We start from the raw sequence: 18,065 nt of genomic DNA, 5'->3' as shown, positions 1-18,065 counted from the left end.
CAGGGTGATAGAGTGAGACTCCGCCTCAAAAGAAAAAAGAAAAGATCCTTCACTTGGTAGCATCTGCAAAGTCCTTTGGCCATGTAAGGTGACACTGACAAGCTCTAGGGGCTGGGTTGGGGGTGTCCTTTGGCCGTGTAAGGTAACACTGACAAGCTCTAGGGGTTGGGCTGGGGGTGTCCTTTGGCCATGTAAGGTAACACTGACAAGCTCTAGGGGCTGGGCTGGGGGTGTCCTTTGGCCGTGTAAGGTAACACTGACAGGCTCTAGGGGTTGGGGTGTGGGCATCTTTTCGAGGCTGTTACTTAGCCCACCACGATTATGTAAATGGTCACAGCAATTTCATGGGTCTTACTGTCACCCTCCAATGCCATGATTGTTGCATTCTCCTCCAGAAACTCCTCCTCCCCAAAGTGCAATGCCGTGATTGTCAACATTCTCCTCCAAAAACCAGAGCACAGTCAGATTGTAGGATTGGACTATTAACTACTTAATGAATAGTGTAAGCCTAAAACGAACCGCCCAGTCCTACAGTCTGACTACGCTGCTGCTTTCCTGACTGTACCCAGATCTGTCCTGCCTTTCCCCCGCCAATTAATTTCCAATCCAAGGCTCTCTTGCCAACCAGCTCACAGCTGTGTTGGGCCAGTGCGCTGGGGAGAGATTGGAGGGCAGTGGAAGAAGCCAGGGTACACCCTCTGCCCAAGTCAGGCAGCATCTCTTAGTGGCTATGCTCTCCCTTATGGTTTCAGCTCTTGTCACACACACTCCTTCCATGGACTCAGATCTTACTGGGCAGCATCCACAGAAGATCCAGCTCCCCCAGGGGAGTCCCAGCTCTTAAGGCTCCAGCCCTGTGGATGGTAGCATCTCCCTATTTGTGATAAGCCCAAGGTGGTCTCACCATCCCCTCGTTAACTTTTCAGCTTTCCTAACACCTTTGTAACTAATTTCTCTTAATGAAATTCTTTCAGTTGGTCTTGGGCTCTATCTGTTCTGACTGAACCCCAACTGAGATACTGGCTCTCAAGGGTTTTATAACATTATACCAAACTATTTGTTCAACTTTATCTCCCAGATTCCTTTATTCTAGCTAACCCAAACCACATTATTATCATCATTTATTGTTATTATTATTTTAAAACACACTTTTCTGCTTCAGGAGAGGTATGCTCAAGCCACTCCCTCCCTGTGAAAGGCCCCCCTTCATTCTGGGCTTTGCTTGTCAAAATATTTTGGGGTTTTGGAGGATCACTTCAGAATCATCCTCTTCCTACAATGCCCTCTTGATTACCACGTCTGGAATGATTTCCCTTTGCAGATGCAGTGCTGTATGGTAATGAGCTGTGGGAATCTGTGCGAAGCCTCGTCACACGACTGCCTGGCATTGGAGGGATTTGCTCAGGTCATAAGCTCCCACAGTTTGCGTCTGTGCTGGGTCCTCTGCGGGTGCTCAATGGATACACCATTTAATCAAAACAATGTTGGAATTCCATTCATGGGCATGACTCTTGCCATCATTCTCTGTTAGATAAAAGAAGGTAATCAGTTTTCATTTTATCTTTATTAATTATGTTTACTCAAGGCCAGAAAAAGAAATCTAATGTTTTAAAATTACAAACTGCTCTCCATTCTTTCCATTCTAGTTAATTGAAATTGAGTATTGATTTCCCAACCAGAAAATTCATACCTGTGTTTCACAGCACATACCTAGCTTAAATGCTCAAGCAAATGCGAGATATTTCTGCCACGATGGTCACTAGCAGTGAGGTTGGCATCAGCCACTTTGCCCATCAGCAGTTACTGCAGTCAATGTGCAGGCTGACAAAGTCAGGTGCTCATCAGCTTGTGTGAAAAGCTGCAGAGCTGACCAAACAAGCATGTGTTGGATGAATTTTTTCCATTTATATGAGTGGGAAAAATGACCCACAGCAAAGAAACCTGATCTCCTCACAGACATAAGACTGTCTACACTGATGAGGCCACCTAAGCCTGCCCGGGATGGTGCCGACGGGGAACGTCATGATCCGGGTGAGTATCTTATCTACCAAGTGTCCAAGAGCAGGTCAATCACGGGGTCCATTCCTCTCTTCATGCTTGGCTGCTCAGGTTCAAGTCTCGGTACCCCACCCCCACCCCCCAAGTGACAATGACCCACGTAGATCAAAAGGCAAACAGACTCAGGCCTATTCCCCTTCCTCCCTAGCCAGCGTCACTGGCCAGAGTCCCAAAGTCCTGGCCAGTGCTGTCAACACGGCCTAACAGAAGGGCTACCACCTGCAAGGGGCTTCCTGGAGACATCTGAAACTCTGGTGATGTTCCCAACAGCCTGATTCAAACAGAAGGCAGCAGCTGACCCGGAAAAGGTGGGCAGCTTCTAAGAACAGGCTCTCTACAACCTTCCTGAAGACCAGCACTTTCGGAGGAGGTGCCCGGTTGGTAGCCTACCCCAAACTTGCCCTCCTGAGAAATACGACTTCCCAAGAGGCGGAGCATTTGAGTTGCTGGGTGGGCCATCATTCAGCAGTGCTTTTGTTTGTGGGTCTGTTTTTGAGTAGCGGCCCCTCCAAGTCAGGAATTCATCTTTACGGTTGCAATTGTTTGGGGGTAAGGTCTGCAGTGGGAAGGAGGATGCTTGACTCGCTCTTTAAATGGCAGCATCCGTGACCATTTCCTGTTCTCTTTTTGTGTGGCCACAGGATGGCAATGTTTAGGAATGTTACTGTTACCTCCCGGGGTCTGTGTAGATCCTAGATTAGAGCTCAGCAACGCACAGGAGCAGCTGGAGGTTAGGGTAGGACCAAGAGCTTTTAAATCGGGAACAAGAGAAGAAAAGGAAAAGTCATTTATTATGAGATTTTTAGAATTCCCAATAAAAATATTGCAAAGTGTCCACCGAAGGGTACTTAAGTAAATGCAGAAGCTGGCTGAATCCTGCGTGAACCACACTGCTGGGGTTCCTGCTGTCCCCGATGATGCATCTCATGCTGAATTCTGACCACTGCAATGGATTTTTCTCCGCCTGTTGGGAAGCACTTCCACAGTTGTATCTCATGAGTTTAGCAACTACCATGCTGTAATACCTCGATCTGAATCAGCAGGTTTCCCTAGATTGGAATTTCCCTGCGGCAGGACCCATGCTTTCTTTATCTGTTTCATTCAATCCTGAAGGTGTAATATAAACAACCTGGGCTCGGTGCATGTGAAGTAAGTAACTCATGGGCTGAAATAGTATCCGAGTTTAGGGCCAAAAATTCCTCTAGACTAATTTGTCAAAGAATAAGCCCGAAAGGTAAGATTTGGCCTGAATTCTGAAGAGGAATCAAAGGAGAGGGGGCTGGGAAGGAGTGGCGCAGATAGCCCCCTCTCCACCCATTTCACTCAGCCCTGAGCATGCGGAAGAGGACGTTCTGAGTTTGGAGGAGCAGAGGCAAAGGGGTGTGGCAATTGGAAAGCTGGGTTCAGGGCTGCTTGTGACATGCAGGGAAAGACGTGGGACTATGGCAAATACAACTGGAAGAGCAGATCCAGGCATTTAATTTAAGGAGTTTGAAAAATGATGTTAAGGAGGGCTTTTTGCTTGGTTCTTTCCATTTTTCCCTCCAGTGATTGCGCAGATTTGAGACTGACACAGTGAGGAAGCAGCTGTTTGCTTAAATAACCGAGTAAGCTGCTAGAGAGGAATGGGAAACTGTGATCCACAGACCTCAAGCTCTGGAGAGGCAGCAAAAGGCACCCTGGCCTGCTCTGACTCAGAAGGCCTCCCCTGGGGGAGGATCCTGGGAAGTGGCCCCAGAAGGTGGCATTGGATGGTGGCACCGGGTGGTTGCCTCAAGTGACAGATTCCAGATGGTGACCCTCAGGGGGGTGGCACTGGATGGTGACCCTGGGTGGCTGCCCCTGCTTCTCTGTTCCTGTGACTCAAACAGAGGCTATTTTCAGCTCCACTAGCCCCTCCCCACATCATGATCTCAGGGGGCCCAGAGGAGGCTGCATAGCTCTGTGACTTCAGAACTGGCAGGAAGAGGAATGGGAGCTTCCCTGCCAGCAGGAGTTGGCTAGATCAGACAGGGCCCCTGCAACGGGTGCTGATGAGTATGGATGAGTCAAAAAGCCAATGGCACCCTGGGAAGGCGTTGGGCCTGGCTTGTGCCTCTCACACAGGCTTTAAAAATTGGTGTGCAGCATAGATACCCCTTAGTGTAGTGCAAGGTCAGCGAATGACTGGGGAGCTAGATTCCTCTTTTATTCCAGTTAATCAGATTATGTGAACTGATTAAGCAGAATTTGTTAATAACATTCACTTACAAGCAGTGGAGAGCTTTATGAGTAAGTCATTAGGTTGGCAACTTTAAATACCTGGCATTCAAAAACAATTCCAAATGCTTTTACATTGCAAACTTCTGGACTCTAAGAAAATAGCTAATACCTGGCGTGTCGCAGTCCTGCAATGCTCTAAGACATTATAGGAAAAAAAAAGGAACGTGTCCTAAGCGTTCACAGAGTAAGCTATGCCTCTGCTCTGAAAGCTGCTCCTTAATTTGGTTCACAGTTTCCCCCAACCTTCCTCCAAAGAGCTGCAGCCTGGACGGGCTTTTGGTGAAGAGAGGCATCATCTACAGATCAGGCTTCCCTGGGCGATGGATGGATGCAGGTGATCTGTTCTTCCCATTTCAAAGACAGAAAAGCTGGAGCACATCATAATTTGTTTGCTTAATGTGCCCCCTCACACAGAAAGGAAAGAAATTAAAGAAATAAGAGGGTAGCGGTTGGAATCCAGAGGCCTCAACTCCCAGGCTTCCCCACGACTTCGCCAACGTGATTAATTCATGGTGCCCATGGTCAGTGGTGGCGATTGGCTTTGGGTGTGGTGATTGGGCACAGTGTGTAAAGCTGAAAGGGTTTGGGGCTGGGCGCAGTGGTTTACACGAGTAATCCCAGCACTTTGGGAGTCTGAGGCGGGTGGATCACAAGGTCAGGAGTTCGAGACCAGCCTGACCAAGGCGATGAAGCCCTGTCTCTACTAAAAAGACAAAAATTAGCCAGGCGTGGTGGCGGGCGCTGCATTGCCAGCTTTTTGGGAGGTTGAGGCAGGAGAATAGCTTGAACCTGGGAGGTGGGGGTTGCAGTGAGCCGAGATCATGCCACTGCACTCCAGCCTGGGCAACAAGAATGAGACTCCATTTCAGAAAAAAAGAAAGGGTTGGGAGTCCTGGGTTTTCCTTGTGTTAAATTTGGTCAAGCTAACTACTCTGTGTCTCAGTTTCCTCATCTAAACCTCTTTGTATTTCAGGATTGAATGAGTTACCACATATGAAGTGTTTGGAGCAGGTCCTGCCACACGTGAGGAGCTCAGTAAATGGCAGCTATAGTGATACCTTTCCCTTCACAGCTGTGGTAGAGCTGGGCGGCCGTGGGGCACCTTTACTGACAGTGCCTGCCTTCTGTAACTTCAAGATGTAGTGGTGGATAAAGAACACGGTTGCATAAATAATATTTGGGAGGGCACATGTGGTTTAGGGTACACAGTGTGGAAGCCAGGTGTCACATACACAAATGTGTTAAAAAACCAAGTAGGCAGCTCAAGCCAGGAAGTAGGGGTTGTAACAAGAAGTGGAGAGTCTGAGGCCTCGAGACGTGCAGGTCTGTCTACAGGAATCCCAGTGCCTCGAGACGTGCAGGTCTGTCTGCAAGCGTTCCAGTGCATTGTGAAACCTTTCTGTGGGCTGTGCCTATCACATCTGAGGGCTGAGTCACGCTCAGAAGCTGCTGCAATTACTGAGATTTGAAGTTATAAGGCAAATACGGTGGTAAAAAAAAAAAAAAAATGAGAGAATAACCGAGGAAGCCAGACTCTGGCCAAAATGAAAGGTGAAGAAATCTTGCCTTTTGGACCTGTGGTGCAGTGCCCAGGACCCAGGGGGACACAGGTGTAGAGCCAGAGACTGGGGGTCTTGTCACCATATTAACTGCCCTCACCCAGGAGCACCTCTTCTTCTATTTCCCCTTCCTCCCTCCCTTTTTTTCTCCCCCTCCCTTCTTTTTTTTTCTTTTTTCTTTTCTTGAGACGGAGTTTCGCTCTTGTTCCCCAGGCTGGAGTGCAATGGCGCAATCTCGGCTCACCGCAACCTCCGCCTCCTGGGTTCAGGCAATTCTCCTGCCTCAGCCTCCTGAGTAGCTGGGATTACAGGCACGCGCCACCGTGCCCAGCTAATTTTTTGTATTTTTAGTAGAGACGGGGTTTCACCATGTTGACCAGGATGGTCTCGATCTCTTGACCTCGTGATCCACCCGCCTTGGCCTCCCAAAGTGCTGGGATTACAGGCGTGAGCCACCGTGCCTGGTCCCCCCGCCCTTCTTTTATGTCTCTTTATATTTTCCCCACATTTATCTTCTCTTTCTTTGTCACCCTAGGCCTGGTGTGGTGCCCAGTGGTACCCAGGGACAGTGCAAAGTTTCACTGGTGACATTCAGCATTGGTCCAATAATCTTATACCAGACCATGCCTTCCTCGCAATACTCACATCTGAAAGTGTTAATTCTGGGAAGAGTCAGCACAGCAAGAAGACTCTAGTAGCAAAATACAAAACCTCAAGGAAGAATTGAAAAATGGATAGGCTGGGCGTGGTGGCTCACGCCTGTAATCTCAGCACTTTGGAGCCAAGGCAGGCGGACCAGCCAAGGTCAGGAGTTCAAGATCAGCCTGGCCAACATGGTGAAACCCTGCCTTTTAAAAAGAAAGAAAGAAAGAAAAAGAAAAATGGATAAAACCAGAGTGCCAACAAAGCTAAATTTCTGGCTTATCCTAGCATGGACCAGAAACTAATTATTGCAAAACAAAAACTCATTTTCTATGTTATAAACAATACACAAAAGAAATAATTACTTGTCCTTAGCTATTAATCCATTATATTTGGCAAAGACAACATCAAGCTTCTTTCTTTCCTTTAGCTAATCTGCTAAATTTCTCTCTGTAACCCCCAGGACATTATTTGGATGAAGTTAAATTATCTATAAACATCACTAAGAACCACACCCTGAGCATCTGTCAGAAATATAGATCTTGACTAATTGGAGATCAAGAAGTTAAAGGAAACCAGTGGTCACACTAACAGAGGAGAGAAGAGAAACAGTCCTGCGAGGAGGAGAGGAACTGTGGAGCACACGGCTCCAAGTGTTAGTGGGAGTGAGGCAGGGGACAATGTGGGGACAGTACAGACAGACGGCTGGTCACTCTCCAGCGTAACATTAGCAATATGGCCGGTGAGTGTCACATGATCCATATGGCCAAGGGACAGACGTTTAGTACCAGAAAGACAAGAGTTTATCTCTCGACCCTGTCGCTGATGATCGCTGTCATTGTGGATATGTTAATTCGCTTTCTTGGGCCTTTTGCTTCATTTGAAGAATGAGAGTGATAACATTGCCCGGGTCACTGGTGCAGAAATTCACCTACAGTGGAAGGTACACCCATCAAACATTGGTGCAGAAATTCACCTACAGTCAAAGGTACACCTATCAAACATTGGTACAGAAATTCACCTACAGTCAAAGGTACACCTATCAAACATTGGTGCAGAAATTCACCTACAGTCAAAGGTACACCCATCAAACATTGGTACAGAAATTCATCTACATTCAAATGCAGGTGTACATGGGTTGGGGCAGATAAAATCACCCAAAGTCAAAAAGCTTCCTCCCAATTTGGTTTTTCAGGTTGTGAGGGGTTCCCTCTTTCTCTGTGTTCGGTTGCATTCCATTTGCAAACTTTAGGAGAAAGCACTTCGCTTGGGACCTTTTCCTTGTACTCTTACCCTCTCCTCAGCATATCGCCCTTTGAACATTTGTGGCAATAGTTTTACTGTTGTGATTTAGAGAAATATTTAGGAATGTTTCCTTAAAAACATTCCCTGCTTCCAGGAATTTATGCAGGAGTTTCTTCCGTTCAAACCCCAATTAAATGACATTGTTTTTTACATGATATGATCCCAACAGGAATAAAAAGATAACAGCAGTAGATTTTGGAAACTAGTAAGCAGATGGATGAGTGTTGATCAAGTAGGCTGACCTGAGGGGGCAGAATCCTAGGCCATCATTTGGGAAAAAAAAAATAGCCCAGCAATTTTACAGAGATACCCAGAAGGCTTAGGAATCCACGACAGGAGTATCTATGGAAATGGGTTTAAAGCTGAGACTAGGAACATGAGTTATTGATTAAAAGTCTAGCCAAGGGGCAGTTAGATCTCTAGATAGTTTTGCCTGCTCTGTGTAGACAGGGGCTGCTCCTCACCTCTCCCAGCAGGAGATAAGTGTTATTTTCTGGACTGAGTACTAAGAGCAGGGGGTCTCTGTCCTGGGGAGCACGAGGCACAGTTAACAATAAGGATACCAAAGAAACAGGGGCATGGACTCCCAAGCCTCTTCCGTAATATTGACCGCTGGGCCTCTAACCTCTAGGCAAGAGACCAGATGGTTCTTCTCTGGGGAATTTGCTCAATTCAAGAGGAAAGACGTAAGGATGCTAATGTCAGAGGCTCCCTGAGGGAACGGCCCGACCAGGTCACTTTACCCTGAAGCCCACAGCCAGTAAACCCCATCTGTGTGTTGACAGCTTCCAAGCAGAATGTTAAGGTTTTGGTCTTAAATATGAGCAGACAATCAGGGACACTAGGCGTTTGAGGTGAGCCTCTAAAAATAAAGATGGAAACCAAAGCAAATAGCAAAAAGCAAATTGGAGAAACAAACCAGGTAAGAAAAAACACTTAAAAACGTAATTAAATGATCAGAGAAACATCCATGAAACACAAACAAGATAAAAAATATAAAAAAAATCAAGGGAATAAAAGAGAGCTTTTAGAAATTAAAAGCACCACAGCTGAAATGGAAAACCAACAGAGGCTTTGGAAGATGAAATTATCTTATCTCAAAGTGGAACAAAAACAAAAACAGAAATGAGGGAAAGAGAAAAGATAAGACTGGAAAAACAGACGAAATGAAAATAATGACCTGATCAGAGGATTCCACAAAACGAAACATCCAGAACAACGGGGAAAACAACACCACAGTAAGGTACCGCGTCGGGAGCTTTCAGACCCCTTAAACCAAAGGAAGATCCTCTGGGCTTCCAGAGAGGAAAACTGACCTACTCACAAAGGAGTGGAAATCTGAGGGGCTTCGTGTTTCTCAGCAGTTCGGAAATCTACACAGTAATGGATCGATGCCACCTGAAACCAGGAGGCGATTGAAGTTCATCTCTAGATTAGTATGTTCTCTCTTTTCAGTCAAATATTAATCAAGTGAGAGGGTAGCACAAAAACATTTTCTGGCCTTTAAAGTGTTTAATTCCCAAGCACTTTTAAAAAAAAATCTCTTGGGAGAATTAAGAAAAAAGAAGACATGAGTTTTAGAAAACGGGAGGTCAAACACGAATGGCCCCTTCGGGATGAGGGTGAGGCAGCTGTGTCCCAGGCACAAGCAGCCAGACCAGATTGGCGCCACCCGCATTTCCAGGAGAGAGGACTTCCAGGCAAAAATCACAGAATAGTTAATGCATCTGAATGTCTTGATGTAGACACTGAATGTCTTTAAATAATGCTTGACTAGGTGGAAATGCTGAGATTGACGCAATGGTGCAAAGCAAAATCAACAAAGAAAACTTATTATTGACTGCGGGGAAACAGAGTTACACAGAACAGTGATCGGAGAATATTATTATCATAACTGATCTAACCAAGATTATACAACATACAGATACACATGCACATGCAGACAGGTCGCTAGATAACTATATGGAGAGGGGTGTGTGTGTGTGTGTGTGTGTGTGTGTGTGTGTGTTGATGATGGTAGAAATAGAGTTAAATCACCATCTTATAAAGTGGAAAGGCAAAGTGTGATGATTTCCTCTAAAAAATATTAAGAAGTGATGGGTGCAAGGTGACCTGTAATCCCAGCATGTTGGGAGGCTGAGGTGGGAGGATTGCTTGAGACCAGGAATTCAAGACTAGCCTGGGCAAGCTGGTGGGACTCCATCTCTCAGAAAAAATGAATAAACAAATCAATAAAAGAAGTTAGTCAGGTGTAGTGGAGCGTGCCTGTTGTCCCAGTTATTTGGAAGGCTAAGGTGGGAACATCACCTCAGCCTGGTAAGTTGAGGCTGCAGTGAGCTGAGATAGTGCCACTGCCTTCCAGCCGAGGCAACAGAGGGAGGGTCTCAAAAAAAGAAAGAAGAAAGAAAAGAAATATAAATAAACTATTTAGGATTATGGAGGTAAAGGCCAAGGTAATGGCTAAAAAGATATGAAAATGGTTGCCTCTGACAAGAGAAAATGAGAGAGAGTGAGTGGGATCACTGCTGTTTTTCATAATAAACCTGGTAAAGCCATCTCACTCTTTAAATGTATGCAGCCATAACACAGAGAGAAAATACAATACATATGACTCATATCACCGACCATTTCATCTTTGCCATGTTAATCTACAGATACCGGAAGTTTATGTGTTACTCACGGCAAGCAGCACATTGTTTCTGCAGAGTGCCCATGTCTTTGATGAGTGTATTACCTTCCTCAGTGACACCTGTGTCATTGTTTCTGCACAGTGTGCCCATGTCTTTGATGACTGTATTACCTTCCTCAGTGACACCTGTGTCATTGTTTCTGCAGAGTGCCCATGTCTTTGATGACTGTATTACCTTCCTCAGTGACACCTGTGTCATTGTTTCTGCACAGTGTGCCCATGTCTTTGATGACTGTATTACCTTCCTCAGTGACACCTATGTCATTGTTTCTGCACAGTGTGCCCATGTCTTTGATGACTGTATTACCTTCCTCAGTGACACCTGTGTCATTGTTTCTGCACAGTGTGCCCATGTCTTTGATGAGTGTATTACCTTCCTCAGTGACACCTGTGTCATTGTTTCTGCAGCGTGCCCATGTCTTTGATGACTGTATTACCTTCCTCAGTGACACCTGTGTCATTGTTTCTGCACAGTGTGCCCATGTCTTTGATGACTGTATTACCTTCCTCAGTGACACCTGTGTCATTGTTTCTGCACAGTGTGCCCATGTCTTTGATGACTGTATTACCTTCCTCAGTGACACCTGTGTCATTGTTTCTGCACAGTGTGCCCATGTCTTTGATGAGTGTATTACCTTCCTCAGTGACACCTATGTCATTGTTTCTGCACAGTGTGCCCATGTCTTTGATGACTGTATTACCTTCCTCAGTGACACCTGTGTCATTGTTTCTGCACAGTGTGCCCATGTCTTTGATGACTGTATTACCTTCCTCAGTGACACCTATGTCATTGTTTCTGCACAGTGTGCCCATGTCTTTGATGAGTGCATTACCTTCCTCAGTGACACCTGTGTCATTGTTTCTGCACAGTGTGCCCATGTCTTTGATGACTGTATTACCTTCCTCAGTGACACCTATGTCATTGTTTCTGCACAGTGTGCCCATGTCTTTGATGACTGTATTACCTTCCTCAGTGACACCTGTGTCATTGTTTCTGCACAGTGTGCCCATGTCTTTGATGACTGTATTACCTTCCTCAGTGACACCTATGTCATTGTTTCTGCACAGTGTGCCCATGTCTTTGATGACTGTATTACCTTCCTCAGTGACACCTGTGTCATTGTTTCTGCACAGTGTGCCCATGTCTTTGATGACTGTATTACCTTCCTCAGTGACACCTGTGTCATTGTTTCTGCACAGTGTGCCCATGTCTTTGATGACTGTATTACCTTCCTCAGTGACACCTGTGTCATTGTTTCTGCACAGTGTGCCCATGTCTTTGATGAGTGTATTACCTTCCTCAGTGACACCTGTGTCATTGTTTCTGCACAGTGTGCCCATGTCTTTGATGACTGTATTACCTTCCTCAGTGACACCTATGTCATTGTTTCTGCACAGTGTGCCCATGTCTTTGATGAGTGCATTACCTTCCTCAGTGACACCTGTGTCATTGTTTCTGCACAGTGTGCCCATGTCTTTGATGACTGTATTACCTTCCTCAGTGACACCTATGTCATTGTTTCTGCACAGTGTGCCCATGTCTTTGATGACTGTATTACCTTCCTCAGTGACACCTGTGTCATTGTTTCTGCACAGTGTGCCCATGTCTTTGATGAGTGTATTACCTTCCTCAGTGACACCTGTGTCATTGTTTCTGCACAGTGTGCCCATGTCTTTGATGAGTGTATTACCTTCCTCAGTGACACCTGTGTCATTGTTTCTGCAGCGTGCCCATGTCTTTGATGACTGTATTACCTTCCTCAGTGACACCTGTGTCATTGTTTCTGCACAGTGTGCCCATGTCTTTGATGACTGTATTACCTTCCTCAGTGACACCTGTGTCATTGTTTCTGCAGAGTGTCCATGTCTTTGATGACTGCATTGCCTTCCTCAGTGACACCTGTGATTGGAATATGGAGATTGAATCTGAAATTGTGTTGCTGTAACTTCTCTCGATCTCTTTGCTGACATCAGCTCATTTCTTCTAGCCGACGTTCCGGGAAGTCACTCCTCACTGGTCTGGCTGGGCAGCTTTCCTTAACTGCAACCTCTGACATGTTTCTTGGGCTTCTTTTGTTTTGACATCTACGCTGATGTTCATGTTTCAGAGTGAAATGACTTCTAAGTAGAATCGAAGGGTGAACTTGAAGACTGCTGATTTCAAACAGAAGGTAAACGTCTGGGAGGTTGTCCTAGGAATAATCAGAGATGAAGTTAAATATTTTCACTCAAAGATGTCTGTTGAAGCCTCTTTATGACTCAATAAATAAAGGATTACAATGTGTCCGAATGACAGCACTGTATGTAGCCACCAGCAACATATTGAAGGAAATACCAATTCACATGGAAAATATTCATAATATGTTGCTAAGTAAAATAAATAGATCAGTAGACCAAAAGACTTTATAAATAAACACAATTTTTGTAAAAAAATTGATATAAATATAAGAGACATGCATTAGAATGCCTACAGTGTAGTCTTTCGAGACCTTAAGTAACCTTGAACCTGTGGTGTTTTTGTTTTCCAGGCTCTCTCCATGAAGCATAAGTGGATTTCATAATTAGGAGAAAAGTGCTATTTTCAAAATAAAAGCAAACAAAAAATACACCCTGACTTCTTTTTCTTGCCACTGAGAAGACTTGGCTTTGCTGAAATTAAGATTATTGAAGGAAAGAGGAGTAGAAATCTTTTCGGTGGAGGCTGGCTGGGTCTGCTTCTGGGTTTGGAAGGCTGAACGTACCTCGGGCCAGTTCTGTTATTTGGTCTGGCCGTCGTGAATAGACGTTTCTTATCGTCCTCTGGATTCCTCAGATTACCGCCCTTTGAGAGTGGTTTGTAACAGTTCGGCCACTCGACCCATTCGAAGGTATCGGATTTAGTAGATTTGCTGTTTGACTTAGATCAAAGGGTCTATAATTGGTGAGCAGCTTCACCTGGCAGTTCCTGGGCCATTGGAAGATGAAGCTCCCTATCGGTTTTTTCCCCTGCTTGCTTAGACAAAAGGCTTTTTGTTCCTGTATAAATCTTTCACGCTACGCTCGCGGCAGTCGTGACAAGGAATACTGAAATTTAGTAAAATGCTCACACCGGGCCACAGAGAGGAGGGTGTGGAAATGGTGTCTATAACAGCAGTTGGCATGGTGCCAGGGAAAGACAGCTGGAGATGACGACGAGCACTTGTGGAACTGCTTTCGAGGTGACCGTGCCCTGGACTGGCTGGAGAACGCGCCAGGGTGCGGCAGGGAGGCAGGAGGCCTGGAGGGTTCCGCGCATGCTTTACTGCAATCCTGCATTTGGAAGTGGTGACTGTGAAGGGGGAGATGGCAGTTGAATGATCGGGCTAAGACATCTGAGCCCTTAAAACCAAATTTCCCTGGGAGACAAAAATCCCAGATCAAACAAGAGCTACCTTCCATGAAAAAAAAAATTTCCCATGAAACATGGGACTCTGTTTGTCCAGGCTGTGCTAAGCTTCCCTACAGGCATATATGGAGTGTCTTTAAATGTGGGGGAACAGGCTGGGCGTGTGGCTCACATCTCTAATCCCAGCACTTTGGGAGGCCAAGGCGGGTGGAGTTCGAGACCAGCCTGGTCACCATGGCAAGACCCCAGCTCTACTAAAAATACAAAAAATTAGCCAAGCATAGTGACCCCATCTCTACTAAAAATACAAAACATTAACCAGGTGTGGTGGTGCCGGCTGTAGTCCCAGCTACTCAGGAGGCTGAGGTGGGAGGACGGCTTGAGCCTGGGAAGTGGAGGTTGCAGTGAGCCAAGGTCATGCCACTGCACTCCAGCCTGTGTGACAAAGCCAGACCTTGTATCAAACAAACAAAATCAGTCGAGAACAGACTCCACCTTATGGGACAGCGGCACATCTGAAAGTTCAAAACAATTCCCCGAGGACTTTACCTCACAATCTCATTGGAAAGGCTGTGTCTACGGCGCCCTGGGAGAGACTCAGCAGCAGACAGGGTCTCCGGAGCACAAGACACGAGGAAGAGAGAATGAGGCTCCACCAGGAAGACACAAGCACAGCCGAAGCACAAGACAAACGCACGTGCGTGCCCACCTGTGTAGCTCGCAGGAGAGCAAGTGCTTTCCCAGGATGGGAGCGAGGAGTCCTCAGTGCACCAGCGAGTGACTGTGAACCACTCACAGCAGCATGAAGAGGAAACTCTGAGTCCTTGAGAAATGTCTGAGCATCCGTGAGGAAGTATTCCTGGCTGGATCTCGCTGACTGCTTTAGCGTTCTCTGTTAGTGTCTCTTCAGCACTGCAGGACTCTGTTCCTTTCTTTTTTCACCCTATATAAAACACGACCTGCATTTTCTTCTTCTTTTTCTTTTCGCCGAGGCTGGAGTGCAGTGGTGTGATCTTGGCTGACTGTGGCCTTAACCTCTGGGGCTCAAGTGATCCTTCTACCTCAGCCTCCTGAGTAGCTGGGACTACAGGTGCGTGCCACCACACCTGGCTAATTTTTATTTTGTTTTTTTTTTACTTTTTGAAGAGATGGGGACTCACTATGTTGCCCAGGCTGTTCTCAAACTCCTGGACTCAAGCAATCCTCCTGCTTTTGCCTCCCAAAGTGCTGGGATTACAGGCATGAACTACTGTACCTGGCCTGATCTGCATTTTCTGGGAGTGTTTTGTTCTCTGCTATCTCGATCCCAGGTCCTTGATCTTGTGCCTGAAGTCATGGATGGGCATCATGAGATTGAAGAATTCCCAGAAATTCAGTGTCACATTGTGTGTGCATGTATGTGACTCTCGGAGGAGCCCCTCACTCAAAACATGTTGAGCCGCTAGTGTGGATGCTGTGCTTGCTCAAAAGAAAAATCTCCTCTTTAATTTCCTTGTACTAAGATCTAACCTCCATTTGTTCAGAAATTACCGGGCTCCATGCCTGGTGCTTTAACATGTGTTCTTTCATTCAGTCTCCACCCAACCTAGACAGCGTTCATAATGTCATCTCCATTTGACTTCAAAGGCACCGTGCTCACAATGGTGAAGTGACTTATCCAGGATGTCACCACTAATAAGTGTCAGAGCTGTGTTGAGATTTGGGCCTCTCTCTCCCCTAGATGTAAGGCCTGGTCTTCTCCAGAGCTTGGTACAAAGGCAGGCATGGCCCAGGGCTCTCAACACAGTCAGTGGTAAAAATCCACAGGTTGCGTGGCAGCGTGTGAAGGGGATCATTGAAGGATGGGTCACGGAACCCAGGAAGGGAGCTCATCTCTGTGGGCTTCATGAAAACCTCACACCCTGAAGGACCTAATCCTGCCCCCTCTCATATTCAAAGGATCCCTAATGGAACAGCAACTTAAAAAGATAGCTCCTCATGTTATTCGGCCTTAAAAAAGGAAGGAAATTCTGACACATGCTACAACACGGATGAACCTTGCGGACATTGCACTAAGTGAAATAAGCTGGTCACCAAAGGATAAATACCAAATGATCCCACTTATCTGAGTCAGACTCACAGAGAAGAAAGAATGCTGGTTGCCAGGACCCGGGGGGCAGAGGGAGCTGGGGAGATGCTGCTTAATGAGTGCAGAGTTTCATTTTACAAAGTGAATAGTTCTAGAGATTGGATGCACCACAACGTGTGTGTACTAAACACTACTGGACTGTACCCATGAAAATAGGATGGTAAGTTTTATGTGTATTTTACCACAAATAAAAATGGATATTTAAAAACAACTCATATTCACTTGCAGTCAAGTTCTATAGACCCATCGTTCTGTTCCTCCCCGGGGGGAAGAGGGGAAACCTGGACTGCCTGAGCAGAGTGGGTGTGACTGTGAGGCGCCCCCAGACAGGGACGCTGGTCCACACACAGGTGCCTGGGTGGATGCCCACAGGCTGGAGGCTCTGCCCCAGAAGCTCGCTGCCCCGCTGTCCTTTTCCTCAAGCTTGCAGCGTGTCCGAGCAGAATGGGTGACTCTTAGAGTATTTGGCTACACCACCCCCACCATTTTCTTCTCCTTAACAACGTTCAAAGCCAAAGCAGTGGCTTCCCCCATAGCTGACGTGCGGGATGCTCAGGCTCCGAAGAGCCTCCGGCAAGAAGACTGCCATGTCCTCGCCCTTCCAACGCTAACGCTGGCTCGTGGGACTCAGGAAGTCTCCCCAGAAGTCATCTACCCACTGGCAGGCCGGGCCCCTGGGAACTCTCCATCCAGAGAGGAGCAAGGTCATGAAATTTAATTGCTGATTCTCCGAATTGAAAGCCCGAGGTGACTAGAGCCCGAGCGCAGGGCGGCTGGGAATGAATCCACAGCTGCGCCCCGCAGCCTGGGAGCTTGGACGGCCGCAGCGGCGAACTGGGGCTTCTCCAGCCCAAACACATTTGTCACCGCGGCCCAGGCATCCAGGCTGCCAGAGCAGCATTTGTGTCCGACAAATGAGGCCTCGCTCCGGACAAAGGGGGCTCTTAGTACTCATTCGGCTTTGGCTGCTTCACAGCCGGCAAGAGCCAGGGGACTGCTTTTGTCAGGACAGGGAAACAAAAGCGATTCATTTCATCACGCACCACGTGCGCTGCGGTCAGTCAATGCAGGCAGGCCCTGCAGCCAGCCATCCTTACAGCCACCGCTTACTGAGGGCCTACGAAGGGCCAGGGACTATTCTAGGTACTGGGCACGTGTTGCCTGATTTAATTCTCCCGACAAAGCCGTGCTGTAGGGATTGTCCCCCTGTAGTCATGCGGAAATTGAGACGCAAAGAGGTGAAGTCCAGCGAGTGAGCAGCGGCAGAGCCAGAATTGCTACCCATGCCCAATTGACTCTCAGCTGACTGATTTTCCCAATATACACCTGCCACAAATAGCAGACAGGCCAAATATAGACCTTTCCTTTGACCATCCATCTCCAGGGAGGCCTAGAATGCCCTGGACATTCAGCAAATACTTATATCAAATGCAACAGAAACAAAAAGGTGTGAGGGGATTGAGATTCTAAGATGTTTTCTTCTAACTCGCAGAAAATGCTGCTATAAAGAAAAACGTTTTAAAAAATGAAGACAGAAAGAAATGAAGATCCCTGGGCATGGTGGCACGTGCCTGTAGCCCCAGCTACTCAGGAGGGCGAGGCAGGAGAACTGCTTGAGCCCAGGAGTTTGAGGCTGTAGTGAGCTATGATGATGCCACTGCACCCCAGTGTGGGTTACAGAGTGAGACCTTGTCTCTACAAAATAGATTAATAAATAAAAATCAGCCAGGCATGGCGGCATACCCATAGTCACAGCTGCTCGAGAGACTCGAATGGAAGGCTCACCCGAGCCCCAGAGTTCCAGTCTGCAGTGAGCTATGATGGCGCCACTACACTTCAGCCTGGGCAACAGAGCAAGACCTTGTCTCTAAAAAATAATAAAATGAAAAAAAAAATGGAAATCGACTTTTCTGTCAGTAATTAAGTTAGTGGTCTCTTATCTCTCCTTAATAAAGGTCAAAAGTTTTAGCTAACACATGTTCCTATCTGATTACATTGGTGATCATTTCCAGTCCCCGACAGTGGGCTTCATATGTGCTAACGTTCAAGCACTTTTCA

The 18,065-nt window shown here is 46.6% G+C and overlaps 1 long non-coding RNA gene across 1 annotated transcript; it reads left to right on the top strand.

Annotated features, from left to right (window-relative positions):
- Positions 1–1,880: 1,880 nt before the first annotated feature.
- Positions 1,881–16,218, top strand: LOC118153955 (uncharacterized). Its single transcript, XR_004743817.3, has 4 exons — positions 1,881–2,031; positions 4,553–4,654; positions 12,504–12,686; positions 13,044–16,218. It is a non-coding gene; the product is annotated as an uncharacterized LOC118153955 (long non-coding RNA).
- Positions 16,219–18,065: the final 1,847 nt, after the last annotated feature.

Source organism: Callithrix jacchus, chromosome 5 (assembly GCF_049354715.1).
Source record: "Callithrix jacchus isolate 240 chromosome 5, calJac240_pri, whole genome shotgun sequence".
NCBI classification, from domain to species: domain Eukaryota; kingdom Metazoa; phylum Chordata; class Mammalia; order Primates; family Cebidae; genus Callithrix; species Callithrix jacchus.
The sequence above is the reverse complement of the archived record's forward strand: the minus strand, read 5'-3'. Positions and strand labels throughout refer to the sequence as shown.